This window comes from Cimex lectularius, unplaced genomic scaffold (genome assembly GCF_000648675.2).
Source record: "Cimex lectularius strain Harlan isolate CLEC.00 unplaced genomic scaffold, Clec_2.1 scaffold15, whole genome shotgun sequence".
In the NCBI taxonomy this organism is placed as follows: domain Eukaryota; kingdom Metazoa; phylum Arthropoda; class Insecta; order Hemiptera; family Cimicidae; genus Cimex; species Cimex lectularius.
Window position 1 is genome coordinate 1,586,196 of NW_019392667.1, and position 26,772 is coordinate 1,612,967.

Consider the following 26,772-nt stretch of genomic DNA (forward strand, 5'->3'; position numbering starts at 1 on the left):
GTTAATTCAGGTTAATGAAACAAGTCAGTCATGACTTGTATTTATGTCAATATTTTTTGTTCCTCATAATATAAAAATTGATTCCAGTCAAAGTTGACGAAAACCTTTATATGAATTTGTATCATATAAACAGCTTCTATACAAATATCCATACTCAAACATGTTGAAAATTTCTATTTGTAAATGCATAGTTACTTTATCATTACACTGATAAATATTTGGACAAGAAGCATGGCGTATTGTTTCTCTTACTCACTCATTTTTGCCCTTCATGCATTTCTTTTTTATCTTATTTTTCTCGTTTTTCTCGGTGGAAACTCGCTTACAAAATTGAATCAAAGAAAAAAATTCTGAAAATTAAATTAAATGTTTAAAATATCTACCTTCTTGAAGTTTGATAACACACTCTGTTTCTCTCCTTCCCTCTCTTCCATCTATTTATCTAATCTTTTTATTATTTTATTCTCTAACTTTTTTACTCTCTCACACAAACACACTCTCCCCTTTCCTATCCCTATGTGCGTCAATCTATATCAATCTAGTTATCTATATTTTTCTATATCTTTTTCACTAATTTACTCTCTAGCAACCTTTTTTTCCTACTCTTACACTCTCCCACTCACTAGTTTTGTGTGTCAATCTCTCTCTCTCTTTTTCTTTCTGAATTCTTAATATTAAATGTTTAAAATATCTACCTTTTTGAAGCTTACCACACACTCTCTCTCTCTCTGTCTTTCTCTCCCCATCATTTTCACTATTTTTTTTACTTACTCAAACAAGTATTCTCTTTTTTTTTATCTGTGTGCGTGTCAATTTCTCTCTCTCTCTCTCTCTCTCTCTCTCTCTCTCTCTATCTATCTATCTATCTATCTATCTATCTATCTATCTATCTATCTATCTATTTATTTATCTGTACCTTTCTATTTCTTTTTCATTATTTTACTCTGTATTTATTTTTTCTTACTCATGCACTCTCCCTCTCTCGAATTGAGTGTGTCAATCTCTCTCTCACTCTCTATCCTCACTTCCTCTTTTCTTTATTAAATTGATAAGCAAGTAAAGTAAATTCGGAGAAAATAAGAGTTTAATACATTAAATTATTTTTGGCAGGAAGTTTTTATAGTTGTAATGTCATTTCTTCTGCCTAATTTCTGTACTGAAGAGAAAAAAGATTAATTACAATTAATTAAGGTTTTTAGTTGAGATAAAAAAGTCAATGGCACGAGCGGGATTTGAACCCACGATCTTCGGCTCGATACGCCGCTGCTCTACCACTTGAGCTATCGTGACCTCGATCCACTCGGATACCAACTTCCCATCTCAACCCCACCTTTTGAATTTTCCCTCCTTTTTGCCATTTTTCAACTAAAACCTTAATTAATTGTAATATATTAATTGGTCAAGCGGACCACAAAATTAGTGAACTTAAGCAAGGTTAATTTTTCATTTCTGTAAATATATTTTTTTAAATAATTAAATTCAAGTGTGTGGTGTTTAGTGACAGTTAATGATTATCCGGAGACCGTGAGATGTCGTCCGGTGTGACGTAGGTTTTAGAAAAACATTTTTTTTTATCGTGCCAACGTTTCGATCTTTATTGAGATCATCTTCAGAGCCTGGGACTTATAAACATTGTTTAAATTTTACAAATACATGTACGATGTGAAAAAAATGAATTTATACAATGCTAAAAATGTTAAATTCAATATAAATACTTTGATTGGATTTAAAATTTCTAGCATTGTGTAAATTCATTTTTTCCGCATTCGACATGTATTTGTAAAATTGTGTGGCGTTTAGTGACTGTTAATGATTATTCGGAGATCGTGAGATGGTGTGACGTAGGTTTTAGAAAAACCGTTTTCGTTATCGTGCCAACGTTTCGAACATTATTGATATCATCTTCAGAGCCTGGGATTTGTGTTACACAGAAAACAAACACTATGAGTGACTAAAAATACTTTGATTGAGCCTAAAATTTCTAGCATTGCATAAATTCATTTTTTCATATCCATCACATCACATGTATTTGTATAATTTAAACAATATTTATAAATTCCAGGGCCTGATGATGGTCTCAATAAAGATCGAAGCGTTGGCATGATAAAGAAAATGTTTTTCTAAAGCCTACGTCACACCAGATCGCAGTCATGATCTTCACATAATCATTAAATTTAAGTTTCCAATCGCTTCACATTTTCATTTTTTATGCAAAAATGGCATTTAGTGCGATATTTAAACAGCTCGCATTTCTTTGCTTTTTTTTAAATAAGTTTTGTTTACCTCATCTTTGAGCATTTGAAGACCTAAAATGACCGATAAAATTTTCACCAGCTCACTTGCTATAAACAGCGGCGACACCAGATCAAGGGGAACTGATGAAACTTTCAGAAACCGCACGGCGGATGGTGTTCTCGGCTCCGTTTAGGGGTTGGTGTAAAACTCTGGGACATAACTTATGAAAGCAGGTGTTCTTCCACGTCTGGTGTAACTCCGTACACGTATATAATATGCCAGTGGGATGAGGAGGTATGTCAAAGCTGTAACAAAGTTTTAATTATACCCGTATAATTCGGCTAATGCATTCTCTTCAGTGTCGTCTCTCGGGATGTCTAACCAACCGGATCCGACCTCCATGCCTTGTTTAATAAAAACAATTGTTAAAGTAAATGTTCGATAGAGATAAAACTAACTAGATGTTAAGAAATCTTCTCTTATGCAAATGAACTCAAACGTTGTGTAATTTAAGTTGAATATTTTTTTTCTTGTTCTTATTTTGCTAAATGTGAATGAATTTTACTTTTGTCTTTATAGGTTAATAAATTAAAAGGTAGTTGAGCAAGGTAATATTTGTATTGTTTGTTATTACCGAGGTAATTGCTTGTTTTCATAATTATCTTAAAACGTTTTATTATTGTATTGTTGATGTATTCATTGGCCTCCGGCATATGGAATTTTCCATATCAAACGGAATTTATTTTGATTAATTTATCATTCCGTGCGAAAAATATCCTGTTATTATTATTAAGTTTTGCGTTTTTTATTTCTTTATAATCTTTTCTCTTTCTCCCTCTCGCTTGTTCACTCTCGCTCTCTCTCTTTCTCTCTTTGTCTCTCTCCATTTTTGCGTAGGGTTGTCCTGTGAATATACGAATACTAATATCAGGAGGACTTGTTGGAAATTGAACTACAAAGTTTAAAGTCCGATTATTCTCAATTCAAGATATTTCACTTCGAAAGTTGCTTCAAATTTTCACAACTTCATTCCACAAAATCATCTCTTTCTGATAAAATGTGAATCCTTCAGGAAAACCGTTTACTTAAATGAAAATATTACTAAATCTACCTCTAGTAATGAAGTGTAAACATATATTCGCAATTTTTTGGTTATCCCCAATGTACAATTAACTTTGAATTCCTAAAAAATTGAAGTTTCCGTTACAAACTAGACACAGATAGATTGATGAATAGCTAGAGATAGATAATTCCTATATATGTATATATATATTTTTTTTTTAAAGAGAAAATAGACAGGAAGATAGAATAAATCAATGAATATCATTTTAATTAAAAACCTCGCAAATGAAGAGCAAAGAGAGGGGGAGGGGAGAGAGGGAGAGAGATAGAGATAGAGACAGATTAATTGATAGATAGATAGTTAGATAGATAGGTAGATAGATAGATAGATAGGTAAATAGATAGATAGAAAGATAGATAGATAGATAGATAGATAGATAGATAGAGAGAGAGAGAGAGAGAGAGAGAGAGAGAGAGAGAGAGATTGATTGATTGATAGATAGATAGAGATANAGAGAGAGAGAGAGAAAGAGATAAAAAGAGAGAAACTAAGAGCGAGCTTCAGAGAGAAAGAAAGCGAGATACTGACGTCAGAGAGAGAGAGAGAGAGAGAGAGAGAGAGAGAGAGAGATAGATAGAGAGAGTATTGAATTGAAGCAGAACTTGCAGATTTATGTCATATTGACCTTTCTTACAATCAACGAGTTCGGTTTTACAAAAATAAATAAATTCACCACAAATAAACAATCTGATTATAGAACATACAAAATTTTACCTTTAATCAGTTTTACTAAATTTAACATGTAGTGTGTAATATACAATATATATTTTCTAACTTAATAGTATTATAAAAATGCACGTTTTCAACTTCCAATAACTACAATTAATAAAAAGTTGAATAAGCATAAAATCTTGAAGTAGATATATAAAAGTCTTTTTTTTAAAAGTGAAAAATATATAATTATATAATAAGCATTTAACAAGTGACTTAGTGGACGTATATCAAGGAGTATTTGGTAGAGAAAAAAAAATTAAATTAAAAATCAACACCAAACTAACATATAATAAAATAAGATTTTTGTAAATATGTATAATGTAAATATTTATGTAGACATAATATAAAACTTATGTGTAGATTGATAGACACAGGAGATTACTGAAATTAGTATTTCTTTTAAAATAATTTTTCGTTTTTTCACATTTTTATTTCTGATGGTTCATTGTTCATGATTGAAGAGAGATTAAGGATAAACAAAGAAAACGAGTGAAAGAGATTGAGAGGAAGCGAGTGTGTGCTTATTTATTCATTTACTTTAATTTGAAGAATTGTTTTCTTGGGCTTATTTTGTACGCACTGATCACAGAGAATACGTCTAGTAGAAAAATTGATGATATTGTATGCTATCGAAAATATTATGTGCCTTTTAGTTTTATTAAAATTGTTTTCTCGTTGCACTTCAATTCCGTTGGTCTTTCGCATTGCCTTCTAAAAAAATAATTATGTTACATTTTTCTTAATTAATTTATATTAAATTATCAACCTAATCTAATTAACTCGCAACAATAAAAGTAGTGACAATCTACCGTCTTATTTATAACTTTAAAAGAGGTTCACTTTTGCTTATGATTATCATGAGAAAACACTTGATAAATAAACACTAAATCCTTGAATTTGATATACTCCTTTAAACATTTATGCTGTACTTTAGTTAGTTAAAATTAATTCAGACATTTTATATCAAAATATTTGTAGCGTTTGTAAGTAACCGCAAAATAATAATTTGCTTAACACAGTAAATTAAAATTTACACATGAAAACATTTTAAAATTAAATTAATTAAATTTAAAATTTACACTGATTGGATTCGTTAGTTTAGCTAATTTCACAACATAGTAGTTCAAAATATTTTAGTTTAGTTTTGTTGATCGTTATTCTCTGTTTATTTGGAGATCGTGAGATGCGGTCTGGTTTAAAGAAAAACATTTTCTTTATCGTGCCAATGTTTCGATCTTTATTAAGATCATTTTCAGGGCTCTCTCAACACGACATACAAGAATGACAAATCTACACGGAAAACAAACACTTTGAGCACTGAAGATGATCTTAATAAAGGTCGAAACGATGGCACAATAAAAAAAATGTTTCTTTGCATAGCATGAGATTTTTATTATCCTATTTAAATTGTATCCAATGTGTGTTGTTTAGTGACCGTTAGCCAATGATTATTTGGAGATCGTGAGGTGCGGTCGGTGGTGTACCTTAGGTTTTAGAAAAACATTTTCTTTATCGTGCCAACGTTTCGAACTTTATTGAGATCATCTTCAGAACTTGGGATTTATAAACATTGCTTAATATAAATACATGTGATGTGAAGGATGTGAAAAAATGAATTTATAGAATGCTAGAAATTTTAGACTCAATCACAGTATTTGTACTCACTCAAAGTGTTTGTTTTCTGTGTAACACAAATCCCAGGCTCTGAAGATGACCTCAATAAAGTTTGAAACGTTGGCAAAGAAAATGTTTTTCTAAAACTACGTTACACCAGACCGCATTTCACCATCAACAAATAATCATTAATTGACGGTCACTAAACACCACACGTTCTCTGTTTATTTTTGCAGTAGTCTGTCAGGCACGTTTCGACTTGTGCTTATGGTTCTCCTCGGACCATTTTCTTTTTTATTACAAATAAAGAATTTTTTTAGTGGTGTTGTATCGAGGTTTTCATTTCTCAGGATTGGGTTTTCCTAGGTAGCGTAGTTTTTTTTCAATTATTCCAATCTTACCTGCTAATGTACGATTTTCTCTGTTCTATTTCGGACATAGTCAACTTATGTCATCTGTTTGTACTCATTTTTTAAAGTGGTATTTTTCTTGAACATATCTTGAAATATACATGTTAGCGTTTTTAATTACTTTCTGTTGAAAAGGATGTCCTTTTTTCTCCATTGGTTGTTTTTGCAATTAGTTGTTTTGTTAAGATATTTATTAATTTTAGTTAAATGAAACAAATGAAATTTCATCTTTATTAGTATGATTATGTGTTCAACAGTCTACCGCAACAGTCTACAAATAAATGAGTAGAATATCAATAATATATTTGTGCAGTTTCATTATTACGTCTTTTTGACAACATGTTTGAGCTTAATAAAGTACTTCGATTTTTATTTACTTATAGTATGTTTTTAGCCTTGGAAGAGTAAGGAGGTGTAGTGAAAGAAATGAAGTTTTGGATGTACGAAAGAAAAACAAGGCGTTTATAAATCCATTTTTATGTATCTAATCACTGAACATATTCACGATAGTAATCGCATTATGTGATTTACATAAAAACAAAAGTACAAGTGATTACGAAAACATAAAAGAAGAAGTCCATAAAAGCACACAATGCCGCAAGACTAGTCCGGCGTTCCACTAAGTTCTATTCGCCATCCTAAACTAGGCCTTTACCAACATAAAGCCACCTCAAACCAACAGGAGAACCGAAACACACCGTAAAATCACCATTTAATATCAATGCCGAAGAAGAATTTGACAGAAAGCGTTTTTAGATTTGGAAGAAGAATCGTTAATCACTTGGTATAATTTGTCTCGCCCTTTTCATGAAATTGGTCAAGTTAAAAACGATATCTTGTCTATTAACTCACAACGGCTTGACAAGGCTTCATCAGCTGAAAAGTTTTCGCATAAAACCGTTTAATTTTGAAATAATCAATTTGAGATCCTTTTGATTAATTTGTTAACAGGTTGATACTATTAATTTGCAGAAAAAATAATTATAGCATTAAATATGTATGTTTTATGGTGTATTCTTGTTAGATTGATTAAGAATAGATGAAGTTTATAATATTTGAAACTGGGTGTTTCGATATTTCTTTTTTATAGTGTTTAGATTTGTTTACGTTTTTTTTCTTACTTAAAAAATTAATTCTTTACTTTATGGGCTTTTATGGAAAAAAAAGACCTGTAAATAATCAACTTGTAATATTTTTTATTAACTTGTTAACAGGTTGATTCTACTAATTTTCAGAAAAAATGTAATTATAGCATTAAATATATATGATTTATGGTCTGATTCTTGTTAGATTGTTTAAAAATTGGTGAAGTTTATAATATTTGAAACTCGGTGTTTCGTTCTTTCTTTATTATACAGTTTTAAGATGCGCTTACCTTTCTTATTTATTTAAAAAAATTACTTCTTTACTTCATGGGCGTAAATTATACAGTTTTATGGGAAAAAAATTCTGCGAATAATCCACTTGGGAACTTTTTTATTAATTTGACAGGTTGATACTATTAACTTGCCGAAAAATTTAATTAAAGCATTAATTACATATGCTTTGTGATGTGATTCTTGTTAGATTGTTTAAGAGTTATAATATTTGAAACTCGGTGTTTCGATATTTCTTTTTTATAGTTTTTAGATACGTTTACATTTTTTTCTTACTTAAAAAAATTAATTCTTTACTTTAATTAACTATTAACTTGCAGAAAAAATGTAAACTTCAACTACAAAAGTTGTAGTTATAATACTTGAAATTTGGTGTTTTGTTATTTTTTATTGTACAGTTTTTTAGATACATTTACTTTTTTTTTAGTTATTTAAAAAAAAGTAATCCTTTAATTCATAGGCGTGAATTATACAATTTTATGGGAAAATAGATCTGCGAATAATGAACTTGGGATCTTTTTTATTAATTTGACAGGTTGATACTATTAACTTACAAAAAAAATGTAATTATAGGATTAAATATGTATGTTTTGTAGTGATTCTTCTTGGATCGATTAAGAATTGATAAAGTTTATAGTATTTGAAATTTGGTGTTTCGTTATTTTTTTATTATATAGTGCCTAGATACGCTTACTTTTCTTACTTTGGCACGAAAATCACAATTTTTAATTAATAGAATTTCTCTTTTTCTTTTTTATGTTGTAATTCAAGTTAAATTATTATTAACAATAAGGAAGGAAATGTTAATTTATTTTCAAACAAAAACTAATTTATTTAGAAAAATTCTTATTGTTTAAATTTATTAAGTCTAGAAAAATTTGTTTTTCGATTTTTATTGTATAAAAATGAAAATAGTTCATTTGCCACACAAAAGGTTAGAAAAACGTGCGTTGCCTTTGCCATACCGAGCAGTAGCTTGAAAGCAGTCGTACAATCAAACGTTAACAGGCTGGCAAAAGAAAATATTTTATTTCTTTTTTGTATGATTGTTTTGATCGAGAGTTTTTATAATATTTCGAAAAATTGAATTTGTTTGTTTATTTTATAGAAATGAATATAATTTTTTTTTGTAAGTGGGATTTTATTTTATTTGCGTTATTTCCAATACGCAGTAAGGATCTACTAAATATTTTTTTATTATTATTGCATTCAAGTTGTTCCAAATCATACCTTAATGACAACTTATTTAAAGAAAATTCTTTACTTCATGGACGTAAATTATACTTTTATGAGAAAAAAATTCTGCGAATAATCAATTTGGATCTTTTTGATTTATTAGAAATTAAAAATTATAACAGGTTGATACTATTAACTTTCAGAAAAAATGTAATTATAGCATTAAATATGTATGCTTTGTGATGTGATTCTTATTACTTTGTTTAAGAATTGTTGAAGTTTATAATATTTGAAACTCGGTGTTTCGTTATTTCTTTATTATACATTTTTAAACTACGTTTACTTTTCTTACTTATTAAAAAAAAATTAGTTCTTTACTTCATGGGCGTGAATTATACACTTTTATGGGAAAAAAGGTCTGCGATAAAGGGCGCTTTTCGGCTAATGTGGACTACTCTACAAAAAATTGGCTCGAGAATAATGCCTAATGCTTCTTGGCGGGGGTCGGGCGTTAGGACTTTTTTTAACAAAAGACATCTCAACTTTCTACTGTATGGGCCCAAATGGAACCTTTGAAGAGGAATGCCGGGGGCAATTGAATTCCTACGTACCACGTGATTTTATATAAAAGGATTTTGATATCTACTGAAACTACATAATAAGAGAGAAGTAAAAAAATTCGTTTTTTTATTCTACGCGATTTTATTCACTTTCTCATTTCTGACCATCTTGAATCCGTTGACATGAATAGAAAGTCACGATAGCTCAAGTGGTTAGAGCAGCCGCGTATTGAGCCGAAGGTCGTGGGTTCGAATCCCGCTCGTGACAATAGCTTTTCCATTTCACCCAAAACCTTACATTCAAAGAATAATTAATTGAAAGAAGTATTTGATTCAACAAATATTGCAATGAATACATTCTCACGAAACAGTTAAAACAAATATCACCAAAGATGAGGGAATTTTATAATTTTACCAGGCGTACATATTAAATTCTTTATTACGTTTTTCAAAGTGAAAAGTAGGGCATTTTCTCACTTGATGTTATTTGAATAAATTTTGATACGTTTAGTCAATTCCTTCTACGTCGTTGAGTTGAATCTCTCCTATGTGGAAAATAAATTGGTTGAACCGTCACTGATTTTTGTCTCATTACCATTCGGTTTTGGCAAGTGACCTTGTTATTGATCTGACCTGATAGGTGGCTATTATTACACATGATAAAATTTACGTCGAGTATTATTATGCTCTCATGTAACGATAATTTTTTTGACCAACTAAAAAATATTAATGCCAATTTTTAGCTTCCGTCCACTTTAACTTTACATAGTAATTGTAAGTGTGTGGAAAATTCTGTTTTACTGGTGTAAATAAATGCAGGTTTTTCTTGACTGTTTGTTGGTGATTTTTTCATAATTCTTTTAGAGATCATCAGGGTTGGATTGTTTAAATTCTATCTTCTGAAACTTTCGAAACCTACGGCGAATAATTTTTAACATAAACTCCTTCACCTAAAACATCATTGATATTCCGCTCTTTTTTGACAAAAGTATGGTAAGAATGAAACAAAAATTGAAATCAAATTTGAATCATTTACGTTTTAGTGGGCAATTGACCAAGTTACATCTTTCAATTAACTATTCTTTCCATGTAAGGTCTTGGTTGAGACAAAAAAAGTCAGTGTCATGAGTGGGATTCGAACCCCACGACCTTCGGCTAAATACGCCCCTACTCTACTTCTTGAGCTATCGTGACTTCGATCCACTCGGACACCAACTTCCCATCCCTTTTGGAGCTGGTGTGCGTGAGGGAAGGTTCGAACGGCTGTATGTTGAGATGGAGAGTTGGTGTCCGAGAGGATCGAAGTCACGATAGCTCAAGTGGTAGAGCAGCGGCGTATCTAGCCGAAGGTCGTGGGTTCGAATCCCGCTCGTGACACTGACTTTTTTATCTCAACCAAGATCTTACATGGAAAGAATAACCAAATTTGAATGTTTACTTTGAAATAAATTTAACGCAATTTTGGTCAAGATTGCGCTGAATCAACAGCTTTCTTTTTATTGGAATGTGATGTTGAACTTAAAATATGTCATAAAAAGACGAACTACTTGCAAAAATTTATAAACTACGAGAAAATTTGTTTGACACTGATTATACAGACATCAACAGGACATATTTCCACTGTTTGTGAGTCGCTATCATTCATATATTTTATGAGAGGACGAGGTCTGATTCGTCGGAACGTGTTTTCCGATACAATAATGCGGCAAGGCGACTGGGAGTGTGGGGATATCTTCGCGTTGAAGCGGGCTCGGAGGTCCTTATTAGCATCAACCGTGTTCGCCGTCTCTTCGGTGACAGATTGCCCGAGAGCCAACAGCCCTTTCATGTCATCTTTTCCCTTTCTCAACATGTAATACATGGGTGGATGGGAGGGCGAAAGAATTCCGGCCTTTAGATAACGCATAAAAAAACCTTTAACGCACCCATTGCCAAGAAGATAGAAAGCAACTCTGGAGTTTGAATGAATTCTATTAAGATTTTAAATTATACATGAAACGCTTTGAAAAGTAGGTTAAACGCATTTAAAATACGAAAAAAGAACCTCACAAAATACTCTTTCAATAAAAAAATTCTTGCCATATTCAAATGGAAGATATTTCCTTAATGTGAACCTTTCAAATAATAACAATTATTAAATCAATTAGGTTTCGTGGTCCAATTGACCAAATAAGTTCTTTTCAATTAATTAATCTTTTAGTAAGGTATTGGTTGAGATAAAAAAAGTCAGTGTTATGAGCAGGAGTCGAACACACGACCTTAGGGTAAAGCCGCTAAGCCGAAGGTCGTGGATTCGAATTCCGCTCATGACACTGACTTTTTTATCTCAACCAATACCTTACTTATAGATTAATTAACTGAAAAGAAAAACTATTATTATTATTTCAGTGATAATGACAATCATCAACTCCGATCAGATGTTGATGTTATGGAGATCAGGGATGTGGTCTTTTTAACAATGAATTCATTATTATTCCAGTTTACAACGCAGTGCAAATTGTACACAGGGTCAGCCTGGAAAGACTAATGGTCAAGTCAGGGAATCCTATAAAAATTTCAGGCTGGATTTCTGTCAGGCTACTCCACATTGGACAACCCGTTCACTTAAACTAGTCTCGTCGAACTGAACCTAGCTAAGTAAAAGCAGAAAATATGTATCTTTGTGAATCTGTCCTCTGCGATATACACCGTGACAGACCCTCCTTCCTGTATAAATTAAAAAATCGGAGATTTTCGTATAAAATGATATTTGCTGTAGAATGATTATTTGGAGGTCGTGAGATTCTGGTGTGCCGTAGGTTTTAGAAAAATATTTTCTTTATCGTGCCAACGTTTCGATCTTTATTGAGATCATCTTCAAGGCCTGGGATTTATAAAAATTGTTTAAAATTTTACAAATACATGTGTGATATAGCGTGTCTCTCCTTCTTTTTTTTTGGGCCCAACCCTTAATTCGGAAAACCGAAAACAAGGTCCCAGAGGTTTTTTACGATCGGACTAGACTACAATTATTTTATTTATCGATCAGGCACCTTTTATATTTCATTTAAACCAAAGTAAATACGACACCGAATGTTTGTTAAATTTTAATCTTTAATTACAATTTATTTTCACATAAAATGACAATATATTTTATTAATTATTATTTTTAATTTAAAGAATCCTTTTATCCTATAACAAACCTATCTCAAATCTACAAATCTTTATTTTAAAATGGAATTTGATTCTTGTTTTATAGTTCCATAAAGAAAGGTAAAGAAATTATTATTATTGTCATTATTATTAAAATTTTGACCACCAAATTAAAAAATACAATTAAAATATTAACAAAACTTTTAAAATGAAATATTATTTATTTTATTTTTCTTTATAAAAATATATACCCTTTTAAAACTAAATTACAATTATTATTTTTTTTATTTTGACGTCAAAGTAATAAAAATTAACTCACTTGAATAGTGTGCACACCAAATTTTTTTTTTAAACAAAAATAGCTGTTTACCCACACAAGCCAGAAAGGGATATGTTCTAGGACTTGAAAAAATAGCCCTTTCTTGGCCCCTACTCTTTTCACTGTTTGAGTGTGTGGAGGGGCATGGCGGTTCATTTAAATCTGAACGTGACACATGTAGGATGTGAAAAAATGAATTTATACAATGCTAGAAACTTATAGATTCAATCAAAGTATTTGTACTCACTTAAAGTGTTTGTTTTCCGTGTAGATGTCATTCTTGTCTGTTGTGTTGAGAGTGCCAGTGAGATATTGATGTTTTATGTTTATATACGTTGGATTTTGAAAGGGTGGGGAGGGATGTCGGGAACCGAAAGACATTTTTATATGAGGAGTCGGCTTCTTTTAGGTGAAAGGATTGTATAAATTCATTTTTTTAATCTAAAATTTTCTAGCATCGCATAAATTTATTTTTTCCACATCCTACATGTATTTCTAAAATTTAAACAATGTTTATTAATCCTAGGCCCTGAAGATGATTTCAATAAAGATCGAAACGTTGTCACGATAAAGAAAATATTTTTCTAAAACCTACGTCACACCAGACCGCATCTCACGACCTCCAAATAATCATTCTACAGCAAATATCATTTTATACGAAAATCTCCGGTTTTTTCAATTTATGATCCGATTTTATGATATTTATAATTTATGTTATGTACACAATAATTCGACAACAAAATTCCAAGGAATCCCTTGTATAAAAAGGTTTCTATCAAGTTAGGCTAAACCGGCAAGACACATGCTTGGCAAAAGTGTATATACATAGCGCCGTTTTCTTTCGCCCACATAATGTAGGACATAGGTTTGAAAATTAACAATTAATCAAAAGCAACATAACTTGAATAATCGACAGAATGCATTTGAATTTGTTTTTTTACATAGTTGAGATTCGTGACAAAGAAAAAATAATTTTAATGGTTTGCCTAGCATTTTGTTATATTCGACATCTTAAGCCACCAGACAGATTACCTGAAGGATAAAGAAAAAATGTATAGGTTTATAACGATTTTGCTCATATTCGCTGTTTTAAGGACATACGAAGTTCTAAGAATTCTAAAATCTGGCCTCAGTAAACCACAGATATCACTTCCCGCAAAAAAACAAAAAATCACGCTTCCCTTTCACGCTCGTCGTATTTTTTTCTCACTAAGCCGGTTAATCCAAAGGACGGTTAATGCGTGGCTGGTTAACAGTTTTTTTTTCAATAAACACATTCAATACCCATTCACACAAATCAATACATTCTCACCTACGTTGCATTCATTCTATTTGGTAGATGGAGTACTCATCATTCCTCCATCGACCTGCATACAATAACAAACTAATTTAATTGTTTCTTTTTTCTAACTTTTATAACTTATTCCGCCATCGACCCAATTCACGTTCACAGTTCAAGGGGCGGTAGGGGTGCTATTCGACCATCAGCCCCTCACCATTCACTCTAATAAATACAGTCACTCATACAAAACACATATTTTGAAGACAGTATACAATAATAAACCCCCATTTCCCCTAAAAAGCGGAACAGGGGACCCTGATACTCGCTACCGTGTCCGACAATCATTATTAAATTTTTGATTAATTATAATCCTCAAATATCTTGGTCAATTGTGCCACAATATTCTCGATTCTGCAACACTTTTTCGACACTTCTTCACTTTTTAGATGAAGAAAAATTAGCACATTCCACTCGACCTCTTCAGCGAGTATTTGATCTCCGATTGTCTATATTTCATTTCTGCAGTTTGGATTCGTTGTATATATTGCCAAATTCATTAGGATTTTGTTTTACGTTTGAAACGCAGTTCTTTGTTTATTAGGTGTTTTGTTCTGGTTATAATTTTTGATTATTTTTGTGGTCTTCTTGTTCAACAATATTTTGAAAATGTGTCTTGTATATTTTTCTCGAATTATTTGTTTACCTAAACCGTCAAAAAAGCCACCAATTTTACCGCCTCGGCTATTCCCTTTTTAGATATTTTTTTATAATGGTGTCTTTTTTGATAATGCTTTGTGATTAAACTTATTACACCTTATTAGACTTTAAAATACTTCACGATTTATAATGGGGCTTATTAGACTTATATATATCCTGCTGATTGCTTCACAATAAATATAAGAAAAAAAAGAAAATCCATTTTATCAATTTACATAATAATATAATTTTTTTATCCAATCTTCTTAAACCAATTAGTTTGAGAAATATTAGTTTCTTTAACATCAGCAAAATCCAGCAGTTAATAAAAAGGATCGAACTTCCCGGGTGAAACTTCTGGGGCGGGATCTTTTTACCTGACTCAAACCAGCAACGGCTTAATCCCTGACCCTGACGAGAATTAGCTTCCCTTGGTCCCGTGGATTAGGAATCCCGTGTCGGAACGTCTCTGCTATTTCAGCCCTGGCAGTTTCATTTCTGGAGAAAAAAAAAGTTGTTTCCTTAAGCTCGAGAAACTTAAAGAACGTTAATTCTGTTTTTATCCGGTTATTTTGTTTTTTATACTTACTTTATTTTTTAGACAAGTTTCACATTACAATAGATTCTTCTGGTATGTTTTGAATAAGGCAATAAATAGAAGGTTATAATTTTCTAAATTTCAATAATGAAAATAAAATAAAATAATTATCTCAAATAAAAACCAATGAATACTTGATATTATTTTGTTGTTTGTTGTTGTTTAATCATATTTTAAAATCGCTCTAGCATTTTTTTATTTAATTGTTTTAATGGTTATTTAAAGATCATGAGATGCGGTCTGGTGTGATGTAGACTAGAAAAACATTTCCTTTATCTTGCCTACGTTTCGATCTTTATAGAGATCATTTTCAGGTTTATGTATAATCATAAACATAATTTAAATTATACAAATAATTACAAGTTTATTTTATACAATAAGTTTATATATTTAACAATATGTTTATTTTAGTCCCCTTAATTATTGTTATTATTACAGTTTTTAAAACCATTTTGATGACATCCTTCTCAAAATGGGGTGGAAATATATTTTTATTTATGGCATTGTTAAAAAAAAATTGTAAATTACTTAAGTGTGTATCTTCGGATGGCAATTGTACCATGTTTTTCATGTTTAGATTCTGATGATGGGCCGTAAACCCTAAACGGACGTGTAATAGACAAAATTAAATCAAATATTTCAACCACGGAGAACTTGGGATTTATCAAACTTTGAATAATAATTGCTACGAACCGTGGATTTTAAGAAAAAGTTGATTTTTATTGTCTACTCAAATGAAATTAGTGATAGTTTGATTTTCCGTCATTGTCCCTCAACGATCTTTATTAATTTTTTTGTGCCTGTGTTTTACTTCTTGTTCTTAACTTTTGTTCTGTTTGATTTAAATGTCTAATTGAAAAAGAGACCGAGTAAAATTTAAGAAAATAATTATTGTCTTATCCGTTAGATAAATGCACTAATTAGAGGGGGGCGTCGGTTGCTGCAAAGGTTTAGGCGTTGACACGGCGCTCATCACTGTACGGTAAAGGTCCCGGGTTCAAATGCAGGGCCGCTGGATTCGAACCAGGGACCTTTACCTTACAGTGATGAGCGCCGTGTCAACGCCTAAACCGTTGCGGCCACTGGCGCCCCTTCTGCTAGTTTTTTTGGATCCATAATTCTGTTTATTTGAATTTAGTAAATATATTTTTCTTTGGAAAAGTTAAAAATAAACTTCTGTAGTTTTTAGGATTGCAAGAAATAAATTATTTTTACTAGTTGAGAAAAGAGAAACCAGAGTTTCACGTATTCGACGAAAAATTATAAATTAATTTGCATAAATTAAAGTTAAAAATGATATAAAGTTGCATATTTCTTCTACAAATAATGATTATTTATAATTCAAATAATTAAATGATTATTTAATCTATCAACAGAACTTACATAAGTCTATGTTAATTTCAATTTAGTAAATATATTTTTCTTTGGAAAAGTTAAAAATAAACTGCTGTAGTTTTTAGGATTGCAAGAAATAAATTATTTTTAGTAGTTGAGAAAAGAGAAACCAGAAATTCACATATTCGACGAAAAGTTGTAAATTAATTTGCATAAATTATAGTTAAAAATGACATACTTATAGATGGGCTTTTTTTCAAAAACACCGGCACCCTGAGGGTTTATATGACCTCTGCTGTTGCGAACTCGTATGTTTTTTTACGTATTTTTCATGAAAAACTCAAAAAATTAAAAATTTTTATTGTCTTCTTTGGATGTAAAAGGCTCGTAGGCAAGTTTTTTCGTATTTTTCATGAAAAACGCAAAAAAACCCCAAAAAATTTATTGTCTTATCTGGATGTAAAAGGCTCGTAGGCACGGTTTTAATTGATTTAATTTTTATTTTAGAGTCATAATGTTTTTAATACTGGTAGTGATTTCTATGTTTAACATGTTTCTTTTGAATTGTACTGTAGCTTTATGTATGTCGTTAATTTTGGTGTTTGGTTTGTTAATGTGGCATTTTTGAAGTTGAAGTTGTTTTTGATTTGAGTAGGACTCTAGGAACTTTACAGACGCCCTAAAAAAATTCTACAAATATGAAAAAAATTCATACAATATCCACTTTGATCAAATTAAAAACAAACACAGCATAAAACATAACAATTTAATCAACACCTGCACACACAAACAATAGACTTCTAGACCTACCAAAACCTAACATTCCTCCAGAAATCCAAAACTTCCTTTCGCTTGGACCCAAACATTCCATTCCTTACAACAACCTCAAAACATATTTCTCATCAACTAAATTAATTACTTATGTAGACTAAGCAATCGAGGGAAAAAATATTTAAATTAAATTTAAAAAAATTTATTATACTAATTAGAACTTTAATTCTTTTATAAATTATTATTTTTGTTTATTCAAATGAAATTAGCGATAGTTTGATTTTTCGTGATTTTCCCTAAACGATCGTATTAATTCTTTTTGGCTATCTTTTAATTCTTGTCTTTCTGTCTAATTGAAAAGGAGACGGGGTAAAATTTAAGAAAATAATTACTCCTTATCGGTTAGTTAACTGCACAATAATAACTAATGAGGACTTCATTTTAAATAAATTTTTATTGTCTATTTAAATGTAATTAGTGATCGAAGTCGAAAAAAAGTCATTCTTACGGTTCTTTTTATTAATTAGGGGTTATTAAATTTCAAAACTAAACTGCAATTCCTATTTAGTAATTTGAAAAAAAAAAAAAAAAATGCTATTCCTAATTCACTCGTTGTGTGTCGAAAAAAAGTCGTTCTTACGGTTCTTTTTATTAATAAGGGGTTATTTAATTTCAAAACTAAACTGCAATTCCTATTTAGTAATTTGAAAAAAACAAAAAACAAATCGCTATTCCTAATTCACTCGTCGTAAATAAACGAATCATCCTTTTCTTTGGTAGAAGATCATCTCGACGATAAGGGAAAAATGCATTTATGGTAGGGCAAACTCTTAATTGAATTTTGAAACGACCGCCGGCTTTATCTGTCCCCGACATTACGCCGTAAGGAGCGTGGAAGGATTGCAGGCCGAATAATATTCTCACCGTTAGAAACGCGCCCTTAATGATAAAGGCCGCAACAAAGTTGGGCCCTTCTAACAGCCCTTCGATAACAAGTTGGTCTAAGGTGGCAAGATCTTATCTCGTTTTATTCTTCACGCTATTCCCCTTGTGAAATTCGACTCGATTTGGAGTTGGCTGCACCGAGAAATTAAATCCAAGGGCCCTTTGAAGTTTAACTATATAAAAATATTAATTATCATGCAATAAAAGTCCAGGAATAGAATGATATCTATTACATTTGATATCAAGGACAATTTCGTCACGACAATTGAAAAATTTGTTATACTTTCAATAGTAAATTAACACACAATGTTAAAAAAACAGACATGGCTAAAAAATTTTCTGACATATCACAGAAAATACTTGGTTTTGATATCAAAAACATGATAAACCTGAAGATCCCCTGTTATACGGATGGTAAATGGTAAGGGCATAAATGGGCTTAACTTTGAGCACCACATGGCCCCCCGGCTCCACAACAACCATATTTCAAACCAAATTGCTAGCTATAAATAATAAACATCTCAAAGGTGTAACAACAATAATTCTTTCAGGCAGCTGTAAAGCCTCTTCAAGCCTAGGAGATCACTTCAAAAAATTGTGTGAAACTACCAAAATATCTTGCAAAAAAACTGGGATAAATTTGATCCCAGGTCATTAGGGAATTACAGGAAACAAGGCAACAAATATAATTTCTACAAAAAAAAGTCTACAACTCATACGCTTAAATCCATTTTGTGGCATAAACTATAGTCACGGAATCTTGTGTAAGTAAAGAACACAACAAATAGAGGTCATGACAACCAGATGGGACTGTTGCTGCAAACACTTCACCAGTCAGGCTGTTACTTGAAACGTATATACATAAAACTAAGGAATGAAGAGAGAGACCAAATAAGTGACCCAATGTCGATTCAGCATGAGCTCACCTACTCGCACACCCGGCATCAACTCTGAACATCCAGTCAGGCTAAGTTACTTGAAAGATATGTTCAAAAACCATCGAATGAAAACGGACCCAATAAATTAATCATTCGGAGATCGTGAGATGCGGTCTGATGAGACGTAGGTATTAGAAAAACATTCTAATGCTGCCAACGTTTCGATCTTTATTGAAATCATCTTCAGGGCCTGGGATTTATAAACATTGGAAAAAATTTTCCAAATACATGTAGGATGTGAAAAAATGAATTTATACCATGCTAGAAATTTTAGATTAAAAATTTTGTTTTTAAATAAATGAAATGAATTTATACAATGCTAGAAAATTTTAGATTAAAAAAAAATTAACCAATGTCGTTTCAGCATGAATCCACCGACTCATAGATCAACACCCAGCAACAATTCTCACATAGCCTCTCAGGCTACGATTTTGAAAAGTATGGCAGACCAACACGCACTGTCAACTATAATCATACTAATAAAGACAAAATTTGTAAAAAAAACTCTTACTGGTATACTGACAGGACATTCTCCAGTAAAATACCACCTCAAAAAAAGGGAATATTAACAGCTGACCAATATCGATTATGTCTAGAAGAGACAGAGACGACAGAACATATCCTATGCAACTGTTCCTCAATAGCAAGGAAAAAAGCTATGGGATTTGAGAGAAAAGTTCTTCAGCTATAAAGATACCATATGTTACAAGTGAACACGAGAGAAAAAATTTTTTTTTTTTTGCACTGGGGTGACCAGACTCGGGCAGAGGCGAGGGTGCCCTCGGCAAGATTGAGCGAGGTCTGGAAGAGGCCGAAGACGCGCGGGCGGCATTTGGAAGATGAACGAAGCCCAGCTAGGGCTCAGCGGGGACGCTGGAGAGGAGTGGGATCCGACGGGAGTGAACAAGGAGGCCTCTTGGAGGACGAGAAAAAGGACGTACACGAGGTTCGAGCTTTTAACTTATAAGATTGGTTTCTGGACAGTTTTTTTTTGTTTTAATTCTGAAGAGACTTGTTTTATTTATTTATTTTGTTTTACATCTTATTCTTAATACAGAGGACATTAATATTTTATTTTCTTGTTGTGTTTTTTTTATATTTTTTATTTGCTGTTTTGTTATTTCACCCCGAGGGTTTCACTGTTTTCCTAAAGGAAGAAAATAAAATAAAAACAGTGTGGCGCTCGATTATTCTTCTTTTGGAGACGAAGCGGCCACGGGAAAAAAATCTCCACTGAGCCCCAGGTACCCGGCGACCGGGTGAATTGCCAACGCTCCGGCGAGGAACCGTAACACATACCTGAGAAGAATTTGCTACCTCATAAAAGAAACGAAGATCTTCTAATATATCTTTTTAGCAATGATCAGTACAATAAACTAAAGTTTAAGAGCTAAAGGGAGAAATCATACGAGTCCAAATGTGGAAGAAAAAAGAAAAATCAACAAAATACATTTGGCAAGTCCACCAGATTTCTGAAAAATAATTTCTAATGTTATTAAGTACAAAACAACATTTATCCGTTAAAACCAACATTCCTGGTAGGAAATCCGTGTACAAACTACCAACCGAGTTCTAGGATCAAGGAATTTTTCACGCATTACTTTGAGACACGTCATAATGAAAGATTTTCACCTCAACCCGGCCAAGTTTTGCCCTAGTTCTGAATCTTCGCGGGTGCCAATGAGCCGAGTCACGGTTGGTTTGCGTTAGGCTAATGAACGTAACCGAACCACTCCAAAGTTCCAAGTCGGTTAGTAAAGCTCTACGCCGATTAATTGCATCTGTGCTCTACTAAACTTCAATTAAGTGAAAAACGAGTCTCGTTCTAAGCACATGTGCAAGGCGATAACGAGTGGATTTTATTCTAACTTCGTGTCCGGTGAGCCTAGAAACGAAACATCTAATCATTATTCAGTAGAAACTGACTACTTAGAACTAACTAATCGTCAATGATATTGATTATTTAATAACCAGCTAAGCTTGTTATTGATTTTCTAATCTCTTTAATATGTTCTAAGTTGATGATGTTTTTTTCAGCTCGATAATATAACCTTCACCGATAACCCTGCTATATCCTCTTTTGTGCTGATTATGTCATGGCTTCGTTTATTTCACTTTTTATTTTGACGAAATGGTGGGTTGGCAGTGGTCATTTACCAGGACGGAAACCATATACAAGTCTTGGAAAGAAAGTTCGCATCATGGTCTACCAACAATCAACTGGCAATTAATGAGGTGTTAGTTGGTCTTTGGTAAAGATCTCTACAGCTAAAAACTTATAGTGCAGTCTCCCATGTTGTGATTTAAGACCACAAAAATCACAACCTAACTGCCGAATCAATTAGGAATAAACGTGGGAACTGGGGAAAAATGGACGCTGAAAGGTTTCCATGAGGTGGGTCAAAGCACACTTGGGATACCAGGGAACTGAAAATGCCGACGAACTGGCAAAAAATGCGGCAAAACAAGGAAAATTTAGTTATTTCATTTATACAAGTAACTCTTTCCTACAATAAAATACAGGAAGAAAAGCTAAGCTTATTAAAATGGGACGGTATGTAAATAAAGGCAGATGAGACTATAATGACAAGAAGGAACACCACCTTTGACCACACGTAAAGACATCTATGACACTCACGGGACACAGGAAAAACAGAGCATATTTGAAACGCATGCACATCAGCAAAATTTCAGACTGTCATTATGGAAGTGGGGACAGACATGTACGCACATCAACCAAGAGAGGACGGCAAAAATGTAAACATTGTTTTCCTTCATTCCGAAAACATTTAAAATAAAAAAATAAATCCTGTAAACTAGACCTAGTGACTCCTTCATAAAGAAATATGATATGCTTCCTACAGGAAAATATAAGGTGTTTGATTCTGTATCGCGAGCAATTTTATGCTACGCAAAATCTGGGGTTATCAAGAATATTAATTAAGGTTTTTTTTTAGTTGAGATAAAAAAGTCAGTGTCACGAGCGGGATTCGAACCCACGATCCTCGGTTAGATACCTCAAGGTCACGATAGCTCAAGTGATAGAGCAGCGGCGTATCTAGCCGAAGATCGTGGGTTCGAATCCCGCTTGTGACACTGACTTTCTTATCGACTAGTAGTCCTAGTAGACAAGACGTACGAACGTCCTTATTCTTTTTATTCAACATTGCCATTTTTTTTAATCAACTTATCTCCCTATATATATATACATTCGTTAACTTTGTTTTGTTTCTGGCCAGATTTTAATTTCCGTATTTATGTCATAAATTGTGAATTAATAAATTTAATTATCAAACAAATTATTAAACTATTTTTTATCCATCAAATCCTTTACGCAACAGCCGGCAACTATCCCTGGTAGCGCCGGACTTGGAGGGTAGATATCCAATACTTTCTCCCGTCGGCGTCTACGAAACAGCATTTCTTTAAGAAGCGATAAATCAGATCGAATATGTCATCCCTGCCTGTTGAAACGAGGGATTCCAGACCCCTCTGAGCATTCATAAGGAGGGTTGTTGTTTTAGGTCGTGTTTTCCTTGGCAGCGTGGAGGGTTGTGATGGCGGAACGTGAAGAGTGCTTGTGCTAGTGGGTTGGTGTGAAAATGACGAATGGGATCTCCACGTCTTAGTGGATGTTTGGTTATTTACGTAGATGTGATTCTTTTGATGTTGGGTGGCTTGGCTGAACTCTGACAACCGACTAAAATATACACATCGTAAACATAACGAGATGTTCAAATGCATAAAAATACTTCTTGGGCCCGTATCGACCAATGAGAAAGCAAAGAAATCCAGTCCTTCCAATCCAAAATCTATCATAAAATAAAAACCCATGTAAGGAACCACATGGTCGTCGTAAATTTAGCTAAATCCCAATATTTTCTAATACACGTGTTATCTCTTCGCCCTAATGTATTACTACATAATCTGATTTCACCAGATGTCTGAAATGTCAGAGGATCGTGATTATCTGGATGACCCATCACGACTAATTACCCGATGGTCGATCGTTCAAACCATTCACGCCATGTGTTGGCGATCACCAAGTGAATATTATTATACCACTTGTTATACATTTTTAAATAATCGCACAATTTAAGAAATGCTTGTGGTTTAATTGAACAAAAAAATTCATACATAAATTTTTTGTTAATTCATATTTTTCTAAAGTAAAGTTGATGATAGTTTAATATTTTTCTGCATTTCGTGCAACCATTTTATTCGAAGAAAATATCTCCAGCGGCATTGCAAACAGGTTAAGAGGATTGAATCCATTTGAAGTGAACGTTTCACCCCTTAATGGATAAGAGGCGCGCCCACCCCGCCCACTCTAGTTTAATTGTCCTTGGGAAAAGCATTAGTTTCAATTTATAAACACTGGGTAATAGTGTATTTCGGATTTGCATAATGTCGGCGGTGATTATTTGCGATCAATTCTGTTTATGGAAATGGCCTTAATCCGCCGGATTGACTTAATTTCCTCCTGGTGTCGATCATGTCATGATTTCAGAATCGGGTTGAATTTCACATCGATGACCAGATTAAAACCTTATCAGTCCGGCTTTATTGGCATCGTAGAAGGAAAATTGAATTCGACCGGCCTCTTAGACCCTTAGTTTGTTTTTTAAAAGTGTTTAAACTTAATTACTAATATTTTAGACGTCAATGAGAAGTGTGTTCGAAATGCCTTTGGATTTGAAAAACTATACTCTACTCCAAACCAGGGCTTCCCAAAACTCACATTTAACCATTTAAAATTAGATACTTATATTGTAGTAAATGTAGTAAATTAAAGTTTCAATTAATTATTCTTTTTCATCTAAGGTTTTTGGTTGAGATGAAAAATTAGGTCACGAGCGGGAAGCTATTGTGACTGATTGGAAAGGAGGAAAAATTCGAATGGTTGTAGGTTGAGATGGGAAGTTGGTGTCCGAGGGGTATAACATTAGGTCAAGTGTTGAACCGGCACACGGGCACTACTGGGTCTGTCTTCACTCGCGGGTTTTTTGTTTGAGTTATTCAAACGCGTTTCGGCATTACGCCATCTTCAGTGAAAAACTGTCTGTCATTTAGTCTGAGTGGGGTTTATATAGTGTTGCGTCCGTCGCTTGTCGCTGGGGGCGTTGCGTAAGGGGGCGTGGTCTCCGTGCTCGTTGGTCGGTCTTGGTGGCGGTTATTTCCATTGTCAGTTATTATTTGTGCGTTGTTGGTTTTTTGTTTTTTCCTGGTGTTGGTTGCGATATTTTGTTCTTCTGAACGTTTTCGTTTTTTGTTATGGAGTGTTTTTAGTGATGTGTGATTGTGAGTTTGTTTGTGCGTTTATAAGTTTTCCGTCTTTAAGTGTTATTTGTTTGTATATCTCGAGGTTTTCCAGTATGTTTAGTTTTCGTCCTTTTTGTGCGTTATGTATTAATCTCATGCTTGTTTCTATTGTGTTTGGTTCGTGGTTGTAGTGTATTAAGTGTGTGGCGTAATTTGATTTTCCGTCATTGTCTCTGAAGGATCTAAGATGTTCTTTGAATCGCTCTCTTAGTTTCCTTCCTGCCTGTCCGATGTAAGCGTATCCGCATTGACATGTGATGCTATAAACACCGTTGTTGTCAAGCGGGTTAGTTGTGTCTATGTTTCTTTTTAGTAGTTTACCTGTGTTATTGTTGGTCCTTAGTGCTGTTTTCAGTCCCAGTTTGTTGAACAGATTTGTTAGTTTTTAGGTTTCTTTTCCTGTGTATGTGAATGTTGTCCATTTGTTGTTGATTTGTGTTTCGTTGTTTCGCTGTTTTGTTTTGTTTTTTAGGAGTTTCTGTATGGTGTTTGTTTTGTAACCATTTTTTATTGCAATGCTTGTTATTGTTTGCAGTTCTTTGTTGTAGTTTTCGGTGTTGAGTGGGATTGTTTTTAGTCTGTGTATCATGTGTCGCAGTGCTGACAGATTGTGTTGGTGTGGGTGGTTGGATTGTGCATCTTAAATTTGGGAGAGTCTCTTATGATTGAATTCCTAGATTTTCAACTGATCTTTGGGCTAACAGTTATCACTTTAGCATTGTGTGTGTGCGCGCGCATTGATGTAATGCAGTGTAAATATTCTAACCTGAAAACACATGTAAATTTGTGGATTTTGACTAATATTGTTGGGTTTGAAGTCCACTGTCCCTCGTTTTTACTTCATGCCGAGTACGGATTACCCGATTGGTACGAATTCCAACATATAATCGACAGTTTTGTTTGCAAAAATTTAAACGATTAAATTCCCCCACTATTGAGAATATAAATTCAAACAGCGTTCGCACAAATCTTCGTTGACCGTATTGCCAAATAAATGCACCCGGAGACGTCGATAATATGTAAATGGGTGAGAAAATATTCGCAAACGGTTGCGATAAGAGGCCACGTCGATAAGGGCCTGGGGATAAATTACTGGCCGAAGATATGATATATTTTCTTTGATGAAAGTCTGGCCGTCCATTAGAATCCACGACCATTTTTCTCTCGACGACAACCACCTTTGAATAACTGAAGCTCAGCAGTAGTCGGCATATAAATTTTATTTTTACTTTTATTCCATTTTCTACCCAAATGGGAACAAAGGTGGTTTACATTTTACATTGTTTTCATTTAATTCAAATTTTTGTACATATTTACAGTTCAACATAGGTCTAAACATAAATGCAGCCTGGTGTGACGTAGGTTTTAGAAAAACATTTTCTTTATCATGCCAACGTTTCGATCTTTATTGTGATCATCTTCAGGGCCTGGGAATTATTAATTCTAGAAATTGTAAATTCAATCAAAGTGAGTACAAATACTTTGATTCACATCCTACATGCATTTGTATAATTTAAACAATGTTTATAAACCCCAGGCCCTGAAGATGATCTGAATAAAGATCGAAACGTTAGCATGATAAAGAAAATGTTTTTCTCAAACCTACGTCACACCAGACCGCATCTCACGATCTCCTAATAATCTAAAATAGAGCTGTGTGCCTCAAATCTATTTTTAAAATCATATATCTTGAAAAAATAAGTTGTTTATTACCGAGCTAATAAAAAAGGCTCAAAGGTTTGTTTTAAAAGTAAAGCCATAATAGTCTTAAATAATTTTGTACCCAGGGTGCGCAGGCATGCGTTATAACCATACAAAATGTAAAATTTATGAATAAATCCTTTCATTTAACCTGCTATCATTAAGTGAATAGCTTTTGCTTGAAAACAGGAAGTTGTTCAAGTCTATAAATAATAAATTATACAAACTCTTTTAACAAAATAAAAATAAAAAATCTTCAAAAACAATATAACAATAAAATAAAAACTAGTGTACATTTTTAGATGTAATTCTAAAATGAAAAATTGCCAAACAGAAAAAATCTTATGTTTTCAGATTTCAGAAAATTAGTAAGAATATAATTAATTCTTATTTTAAGATTGTACACAAACCTAAAGGCAACATTTAATGAAAAATTATAATAAATACAAAACAATTGAAGATGGCTTCAAAAGTATGATTTTGTTTTTAAAACAACAGATACAAGAAGCTTGAAAATCTGTGTAT

The 26,772-nt window shown here is 32.7% G+C and overlaps 1 protein-coding gene across 1 annotated transcript in view; it reads right to left on the bottom strand.

Annotated features, from left to right (window-relative positions):
• LOC106673932 overlaps nt 1-26,772 on the bottom strand; it is a 423,722-nt gene that overhangs the window by 33,871 nt on the left and 363,079 nt on the right. The gene's annotated exons all lie outside the window — the stretch shown is intronic.